We start from the raw sequence: 10118 nt of genomic DNA on the forward strand, positions 1-10118 counted from the left end.
CAAATTTGGGCAGTTTCCTCCAAGTTTCTCTTTCTTTCCTCAAACATGACCTTTCTTTGCTCACACTTTGTTCTTTGAATGCAAATGAGCCTTTCAATTGAGAAAAATGATTTATACCCAAGATCATTTAATGTTTGTTTCATAAAAACCCACTTTTATAATGTTTAGAATATAACTTTACTTTTTAACTCTGTTTTTGAGCTTTTCACTTCATTTGAGCTTTCTGATGAACTGAATGACTTGATTTTTCTTGGTTTTTGTTTGCTTTGCAGGGGATGGAGCTACTGAGGGTTGGGAAGGAGACCAGGGTTGCCTTTAAATTGGTTTACATCTGAAAGAAATGAAATTACATGAATTAATACAATAAAACCTAAAATACTCTGTTTTTCCTCAAAATAGAGTTTGAGGAAAAATATATCTCTGAGCAATTGATTATGAAATTTATTGGTACTGGAACCTCCTCATGTGCATGTTGACTGTTATTAGACATTTTGAAACCCTTTTTGATGAAACCCTAGACCTAATTACAGTGAAACCCTAAAAGAATGACTCTTGAAATTTTTAAAGACAAAAAGGTGACTGCATATGATTTTGATGAATAAAAAAATGGGTCAGTAGGTAAAGGACATGAGGGAAACTATACAACAAACCACTACTGTCAGATGATCCATGCTCCTAATGGAATATAGCTGACTGAGCGAGACACCTAATATGCAATGCGACAAGAGGATTTGATCTCTGACGGAGGGATAAAGATACCGACACTAACATTGGATCCAATGGGGATGGTAGCTCCTTGGAGGTGCCAAGAACTATAGATCTCTAGGAAAGCAGGTAGTGCCTTCGTCCATTTGGCTATGGAATCAATAACTTCGAAAAACCAAAACCAAACTTTCTAATCAATTTCATGACTGAAATGTGACTCTAAACTGACGCAATTTCAAGACTGAAATCGACTTAAAGACCTGACTCTAACGGACCAAACCAAAACTGAAATCAAACATCAGTTTTATAGCCTTCACCTCGGTCCCCAAACTGAAGAATGAAAACAGTACACACTTACAATGAAATTTAAACAAATCGGTATGTACAATGATGGGTATGATAGCAGAACACACTTTACAAATAGTACCGTTTAAGTAGCCGACCATTGATCGGCCCACCAGGATAGTCTTTGCCATTCATTTCTTGCAAAAGGAAAGAATTTTGGCCCCGATATGCAGCGATCATGTAAGGTCCTCTCCAAATATTTTCAAACTTGGCATGTTTACCTTTCTCTTCATTCCTTGCATCCAATTTCAGCACTATGTCTTCTATTTGAAATCTGTCCGCCTTCGCCTTTCGATCATATATATTTTTGATTCTCTCTTGCAGCTTGAAAGTGTTCCAAAATACCTACTCTCTAGTTTGCTGCAAATGAATTATTTGATTGATTCTCCACTGCAAACTATCATCTTTGCTGCCTGCTTTTTATAGAAGTTTGACCACCAAGATTGCCAGAGAGAACGGGAAGAACGTGTCCACACCATACACAAGCTCAAAAGGGGACATGCCTATAGATTTGTTTTGACTTACTCTGTCTGCCCAAAGCACATTGACCAGCTTTTTGTGCTAAATTTTCTTGTTTGTTTCCAACAACTTTTTGATAATGTTGACAAGAGATTTATCTGAGGATTCCACCAATCCATTGCCTTGTGGGTAATAAGCAGTCGAGTGCCCCAAAGTGATTTGATATTTATGACAAAAGTCAATCATTCTTTTAGATTTAAAGGCTGCTGCATTGTCAGTGATCAGCTTATTGGGACAGCCAAAATGAGACAAAATGTTGTTTTCAAGAAATGAGATAATTACCGAATCAATGGCCTGCCTTGTGGGAGTCACCTCAATCCATTTGGAGAAATAATCCATCCCTGTGAGGATCCAATTATGCTACGCTGAAGAAGAAGGATGGATGTCACCAATGAAATCCAAACCCCATTGCTGAAATGGAGCACTTACCTCAATGGGCTTGAGTGGTAAAGGCTGCAACTTCCTCTTACCTTGAAAAATCTGACATTCGTGGCAGCTGGCTACTGTTTTGTACACATCAGCAAAAAGAGTTGGCCAATAATATCCCACTCTCAAGATTTTATTGGCTGTTGTCTTCCAGAAAAGATGGCCTCTGCAATCTCCTTTGTGAAAGTCTTCCATAACCTGTTTTGCCTCTTCTTCAACCAAACAATTGAGCAAGACACCACTTGGATCTTTCCAATAGAATGCATTATTCATGATACAAAATTTTGTAGCCTTTAATTTCACTGTCCTACTTTTGTTCTTAGCCATTCTAGGTGATGATGACAGATTTTGGAGTACATAAACAATATATGAATACCAAGGAGAAAGAAGGAAAATTTCTGATACCAGAGCGGGAAGACTCTCTTCATCTTCCTCAGACATCGTAGCAATGAGATTAATGTCCAGGGCATGAAAATTTGACTCACCCATTAGTTTAGCCAACCCCTATCCTTTAATGAGCTTTGTTGGTTTGATTTTCCACGTCATATTCCAACAAGGCAGCAATCCATTTGCCTCTTCTCCCCTCTAGATCTGTTTGCACTAAGACATCCTTAACAACAGCATTAGGGACATATGCAAGGATGTGAGAATGAAAAATATAAACCCGACAATCTTTCAATGCCTTTACCAAAGCGAGGGCCTGATTTTCAATAATATTGTACTTCAATGCCGCATCCCTTATGGTTCTACTAAAAAATGAAATTGGTTTCTCAAGCTAGTCTCTTTTCTGCATTAAGACCGATGCCATAGTATGGTCTGAGGAAAATGAAAACAAAATAAAATCCTGAGTATAGTCCGAGCTGATCAAAACTGAAGCTGAAGAAAGAGCCAGTTTCACCAAATTGAAGGACTTAACTGCTTCCTCAGTCCACCTTACTGCACTATCTTTTTTGAGCATGTTTATGATTTCCCTTAAATGTTCTGCAAGATTGGGCACAAAGTGACGTAAGAAATTTATCTTACCATTGAAGGATTGGATTTCTTTCTTACTTCATGGAAAATCAATCTTTTGAAGGGCCTCCACCCAAGTTGGATCGATGCAGATGCCCTCCTTTAAGATAATATGCCTGAGAAGCTTGCCTTCATCCATGGCAAACAAACTTTTCTTTGGATTGAGAGATATGCCATACTTCCTACACTGCTGAAACAAAATCTTCAAATGATAAAGGTGATCTTCATCTGAATTAGAGAAAACTGTCAAATCATCTATATAAACAACTAGAAAGACATATTTTTCATTAGAAAATGCGATATCCATCTCCCACTGAAAGGTTGCACCAACATTTTTCAATCCGAAAGGCATCTTTGCATAATGAAAAGTTCCCCATGGAGTGGTGAACACTGTTTTGTCTCTATCATCCTCATGGACTAGAATTTGGTTATAACCCAAATACCCATCGAGTAGCGACATGCGGGATGCTCCAACTACTCTCTGAAGTATGTGATCCATCGTAGGCAACGGATAATTGTCTTTCAAAGATACTTTGTTCACATTTCTAAAATCAATACATAGCCAAATCTCACCTGTTTTCTTGCGCACTGGCACCAAGTTTGAAATCCAATCTGAAAATATTATTGGGACAATGATGCCATCTTTGTAGAACTCATTCACTTCCTTCTCAATTGAGGGCAGCGGCTTTGGATTGATTCTTCTTAGCTTCTGACGAAAAGTCTTTTGATTTGGCTTGATCGGGATGACATGCTGAATTATGATTGTGTCATATGACTTCAAATCTAAATAATCCCAAGAAAATACATCAGTAAAAGTAGATAGCAAACGGATATAATTTTCTTTTACCTGTGGAGGCAACGCCTTTGATAATTTCACCATTTTAGGATTTTCAGCTGATCCAATGTTCACATCCTCAACTCCTTTCTCGGTTGGCAGCAAGCTTTGTTTTAAAGCCACATCATCTTGATCAAACAACTCCTCTAAAGGTATTAGACCTTTAGGAATGATGTTGTCTTTGAGCTGCAAAACTTCCATCTGATTGACTTCTATATCCACCTCACCATCATCATACTCCACATCAATAGAAGTGCCTTTGAATTTACCTTCATTTTGCAGAAATTCATCAATCTCTTCATCATCTTGAAATACCTGCCAATACCTTTGATTGTTGGGGATAGCTGGGCCATGTTTCACATGAATCTCAAAATTGTTGTTTGAATTTATCGGAATTTTCAAATTACTTGCTGCTGTTACAAGTGAATCTGCAATGACATCTTGAACACGAGGAACACATGTCAATGTATAATATGAAAATACTTTCAAGATATCCAACACCGCATTGCGATAGGTTCGCATTCGAGGATGCTTAGCTTGGTATTCCCCTTTCACTTGCTTGATAACTAACTCAGAGTCGCCATACACTGAAATCCTTTTAGCATTCAATTTTCTAAGAATTTTCAAGCCAGCAATTAAAGCGTCATATTCAGCCTCATTATTTGAACAGTCAAAAGCTAGTTTATAAGAACAGACCATTACATTGCTTGGCACTTTGTTTGGGGCGAAAATAGGGCTGCCTATCCAAATGCCAATTCCAACACCTTCCCTTCCTACCGCACCATCAAAATCTATGCTCCATAGACCTGCTTCATCCTCTTCCAAATGCTGAAATTCTGTTTGCTCTGTTTCTCTTCCTTGCTGTCCATCAATATGTTGCTGCTGTTGGAAGGCTGATTGCTCAGCGGTACTATCAAGTCTTTGTATTTCTTGCTTTAAGAACTCTCTGAAATTTTCAGTGATCTCAAGAATGTCGTGTAGTTCAACTACTTGGCTATTTACATCATTAAAGCTATCTGAATACAAAACAAATGATTCTAAATTAGTATGTACATAGTTGATTGGATGATTTACCGGTTTCTCCTTGCTAGTGATCATGTATTTCATCTTTTTTTGCTGGTATAATTTCCTCATTTGGCCGAACACGGGAATGGTAGCATAGGAGAAATCAAGCTGCATTATCCCTTTAATCTTTTCTCCCCAATTTTTGGAAAGAAGCATGCCAAATCTAGGAGGTATATCTGCTACAACCACATCCATCAAAACATTTTTAGCTGGAATCTGATCCAAACTAACCACCAAATCCTTGATAAGACCAATGCACCTTACTCTACCAAAATCGAAAGAGTAAAGGTCATGATACTTTCTAGTGATATCCAATCCCAATTTCTCCATGATGGCTTTAGGCATAAGATTATGAGAGGCACCAGAATCGAACATAGCATCGTGTGAAACATAGTCATGCACCTTGAGACTGATGTAGAAAGGAGCTACATCACTATCTTGAGACTAACCTTCCAATGCTAGCCCAAAAATCAACTCAGGAATATCATCCTCCACGTTCACCATGTCAGATGATGGATCCAAATTCAAAATCTTAGACACCTGACCTTTATAATTGTTGTTCTTCATCAACTCAGTCAAAGGAATGGATATTTTTAACTTAGCAATTTCATTTTCTAAATTGACAACTGAAACGTTTTCTACCTCTTTCGCTGAAACATCTTTCTTTTCGATTTTCTCCTTTGACACACTTGGCTGATTGGATATTTCAGTTGCTGATGGCGTTTTGTTGGTGGTAGGATCAACTGTCTCTTTTCCCTTTTTCTACACAATGGGAGGATCATTCTTAGGTGTTGCTGCCTCCTTCCTTTTCTGAATTGGATTTCTGGGCACATCTCTAGTCCGGAGGGAATATTGTCACTGCTGGGCTGAGAAAGCATTCATATATCCTTTTTGGTATTCGTCGGACTCTTCCTCAAGAACTGTTTCATTTGCCAAAATGAAATTTTCATCCCTTTGTACAACTGGATTCTCAGAGTACTCCTCATCTTTAGTGATAAAAATTGGCATATCATCGGGTGTAAAGAAATGATTCTCCTCTCCAATTACATTCTCCTCCTCATCTGATTCCAGACCATGTACAAAATTCTGCTGTAAGGGTGTCTTCACCTGCTGTTGTGCTACTTGATCTTATGCTCGTTGCTCTCTTTGTTTGATTCTAATTTGTGGTTGCTTCTGACCATGGAAGTTGGGGTTTCTGACTTGTGGTTCAGGCTTTTCAAGTTTCAACCTATCAAACATCTACTCCATCTTTCGAAGCGCTTGATCTGAAGTGGAAACCTCTTCCTTTATTGTGACTTTCTTTTTAGCTCTTGCTCTAGCTCTCTTGGCAAGCAAATTTGCTTCAATGCTAATTGCAATCTTCTGCATCTCTTCCAAAGTGGCCGGATCTCTCTCTCTTAATTGATAGGCCATATCAGGATCAAAACCGTCCAGAAACTTAATCAAGGCCAGCCCCACAGGTGGCTTTACATGATCAGGAATTACATTGTAAACAGAATTGAATCTAATACAATAATCTTGGACAGACTCACCAACATTCCACTTGATGTTCTCATATTCGCAAAGGATCTGAAGAGGATTTTTCTTCACTTCCCAGTGATCCAAGAATTGTCTCTGCAAATTAGCCAATGTAGTGATACTTACAGCCAGCAAAGCTCTGAACCATTTCCTTACTTCGCCACCAAAGGTTTGTACAAACAGTCTCATTGTCACATTTTCTGCATCAATCTCATGAAGGTCGAAGAAATCTGTCATCCTATCCACATGTAGCTGAGCTGTAACACTATGAGGAGTCCCATCAAACAATGTAATTTTGCTTTGATAATCAGCGGGCATATCATCTAAATTTTGAGGCAGCACAAGGGGTGCAAAATGAGCATCCATTACTCTTGGTGGATTTGGAATCAACCTTGGAGATGTTGGGGGAGTGGGTGCAGTTGATGTATGGGGTGTATGAGGAGGTGTGTGTGGAGGCGAAGAAATTTTGGATGTTTGAGGAGTAGAAGGAGTTGATGGAGGTGATACCACTGCGGACTTTTGATCAGAGATAGAAGGCTACACGGGGATGGTGGGAATGAAAGGAGTTTCGGTGGGAATTCCAAAACTAGATGCAATCGCGGAGGACCCAAGGGTTGCAGATGCAGACTCTAAGAAATCAGCGATGTTTGAAGCCAAAATTGAAGTTTGGAGCTGTTTCAAGATATAATCATCAATTGATTTATTGGCCTTTTCAGTTTCAAGAGCTTTGACAAATTCTGGATTCAGGACAGTGGAACCAACCACACTTTCGGATTTTGTTTCAAACAGTGACAGACCAAACTATTCGTCAAACTCAAGATCTTCACGATACTCAAAAACCATAGGACATGAATGAGATTTGAACAAGGGAATTACAGAACTTTCTTGGCGAAGGATTCTTGGAATAAGATTGGGATTTTCGTATACAGGAGGAGGATCAGGATCCGGATTTGCTCTGGTATATCTTCTGGAAGGCAGTGTGCTATTATTTCCAAGAAATCAAATGGACAACAGCAACTTGTTCAGCCTATCAAATCCTAAACTTATCATCCAAAAGCTTAGAATCATGAGATGTATTGGGGAATTTTGCAGGTTAGATATTCCGTTTATAATACTAGAGCGGAGATTGACTGAAGTAGCTTTTATCTACTTGCGCTAATGCAAAGCAAAAACATTTTGAGGGCTACCTGGCTAATCTTTAGACTCTGTCTGTAGTTTATAAAACGAAGAAAACTAACAAACAAACAATTTCTTCCCCAGTACGGTCGCCACTATGTTAGAGCCTAAATCTACCTCAGGCTGAGAAAGGTAGGATCCAGTACCAACATCAAACCACGCTTAACCTGGTAGCTAGCCCTACCAGGTCGGGAGAGGGCTCTCTCTGGGTCAATCTCAGAAAAATATGATGAATAAGGGCTTGAGATGACTAATTTGCTGACTGATTTTAGGCTAGGTATGTGTGCAAAGAGTTTGATTGAATAAAATGATGTTTTTGTTGGCTCAGATGGAATGGCAGCATTTGGGTGCGGGGAATGAGGCTCAGTCTTGCAGAGATCTCAATGGGGCAAGGTAGGCAACTGATTTGGCACTTCAAATTTGAATGGGATGGAGAGATTAGATAGGTGAGGATATGAAGAGGGAAATAAAAGCCATGGATCCTCTTCCAACGGCTGAAAACATCAAAAACTAAAGCAAACCCTAGGTAGAGCACTGCAATCTCAATGGATTCTACCTTCACTCTTGTTTGATTTAGTTAAGAAGAAACAAGATAGATAATGTCATACATACACATAAGTAAATTCAAAAATATAGAAGAAAGCACTGTACCAAAACAAAATGCCACATGAATCCCAAAGAGTGCTGCAAACCTTGGTCTCAATTCCTTAGCCAAAATGTTGATATGAGTGTAGAATGAAGCTCCTTGCTTTCTCAAAAGTCCAACTATGCTAATGAATGAAAATTCATAAGATATAGACAAAACCATGCTCATCCTATCCTCTAGGGGCCGAGCTCACAATTTTAGGAGCTGTTCCAACTAATTCTAAACTGAGAACTAGAAATTAGGTAGTGGAAAAGCATGCCTCTAGAAACAAGGGAACTGATTCATTCAGTTTCAAACAACTTTTTGATAGATGAATCTACCTCCATAAGTGAAAATTTGACATATTTACATCATGATCCATCAATTTACATTAAATTACATCATAATTTTGACATTAAGAAGGATAAAAAGTCAAATTGTCAAAATCTAGGTGAATAACAAAGTATACTTGGTCAAATTGAGCCAAATTTCCCCTATGCGCCACGCTAATTTCTCTATGCATAGTGCCTGTTTGGAACCACGTTTGGAGGCATTCCCGATGTCCAAATTTTTTCCAACTGTGTGTGTTGGAAAGGTCTGCCTATGTACTTTCCAACCCAAGTGGAATTTTTTAATTTGGCTTCCATTTGCCCCTCCAAAATTTAGTTTTCCCAAAACGGCTTCCTGTGTGTCAAAATAGGGGTAGTAAGGTCATTTTTTGAGTGTTTTTGACCTTTTTGAGGGCTCAAAACCTGTCAAAATTTATTGGCCATTGGTAAGCAAGCATATTTTTCCATGCCAAATCCAAAAATGCTGAGTTTTTTTCATTTGGAGGCTCCTATCAAAAGCGAGCGCTAGGTGGCGCAGCGCATAAGGCAGAAAACTTTGTTTTTTGTGCCAAAAATTCCAAAAATGCAAAAAGTGTCCCAAACTTTTTGAAATTTTGGCTGAGTCTTCTCCATCAAGCATTGTGTTGGGCCAAGGAAGCCTCAACCAATATATGAATTCTATCATGCTCCTTTCGCCTCCTTGATGCTCTCTTCAATTTTGCTTTTAAGCTCCTGATTCTCGCTTTGTAGACTTTGTTTCTCGCCATCTAATGATGAGCCATATTCCTCAACAATGTCTTCTCCTTGTTAGCTTTCTCCAACAATCTCTCTAAGTGGATATTAGCTCTTTCAAGCCATGATTCTCGATTGGCATTGATTTCTTGCTCAAGTGACGTGAGCTCCACCTTCCTCCTTTTGGCAGCTTGGCAGTTTTCCCAAATGTTTTGCAACTCCATAATAACTTGCTAATCCTCATGTTTCTTGTTTCTTTGCTCTAGGTGCTTTATTATCCACTTAGCCCTTTCCAGGTTGAGGGACAAAGAATTCATATCCGCCTGTTGCTCCCGGATGACTTATTTGAGATTTGAGCTTTGCGGGCCCACATCAGTATCATCACCCTCAATGAGAATGAAATCAATCTCCTACTTACTTAAAGGCCCCACATCCTATAATGGCCTCTTGCCTTTGTCCTAAACCTGCTGTGCTGATGAAGGAAGTGAGACCCATTCCACCTCGGGTGGAGATAATACTCACTTTGCTACTGCGAACAACCGTCTAGTGCCCTTCTGATAGGTGACAAACACTGGCATACTAGCGGTCTATGTCTCATGACCCTCATGTTGATATGAAGGTTCACCTGTCTCATGCAAAGCCTCTGGAGGTCCTTGAGGAGCTGTGAAAAACTCACGAGAAATGAATGCTGGAAATAATACTGAGAGGGGGGGTGAATCAGTATTATTAAATCAATATAACTTTTTCATTTCCATATTAAGATTCATATACGCTACTTCAGTTAAGGCAAACCGCGTGTATACACAATTGTGTGTAATGCAACAAGCGTATA

This window comes from Pinus tabuliformis, chromosome 7 (assembly GCF_031772625.1).
Source record: "Pinus tabuliformis cultivar Carrire ecotype Pingquan chromosome 7, CPIR1, whole genome shotgun sequence".
NCBI classification, from domain to species: Eukaryota; Viridiplantae; Streptophyta; class Pinopsida; order Pinales; family Pinaceae; genus Pinus; species Pinus tabuliformis.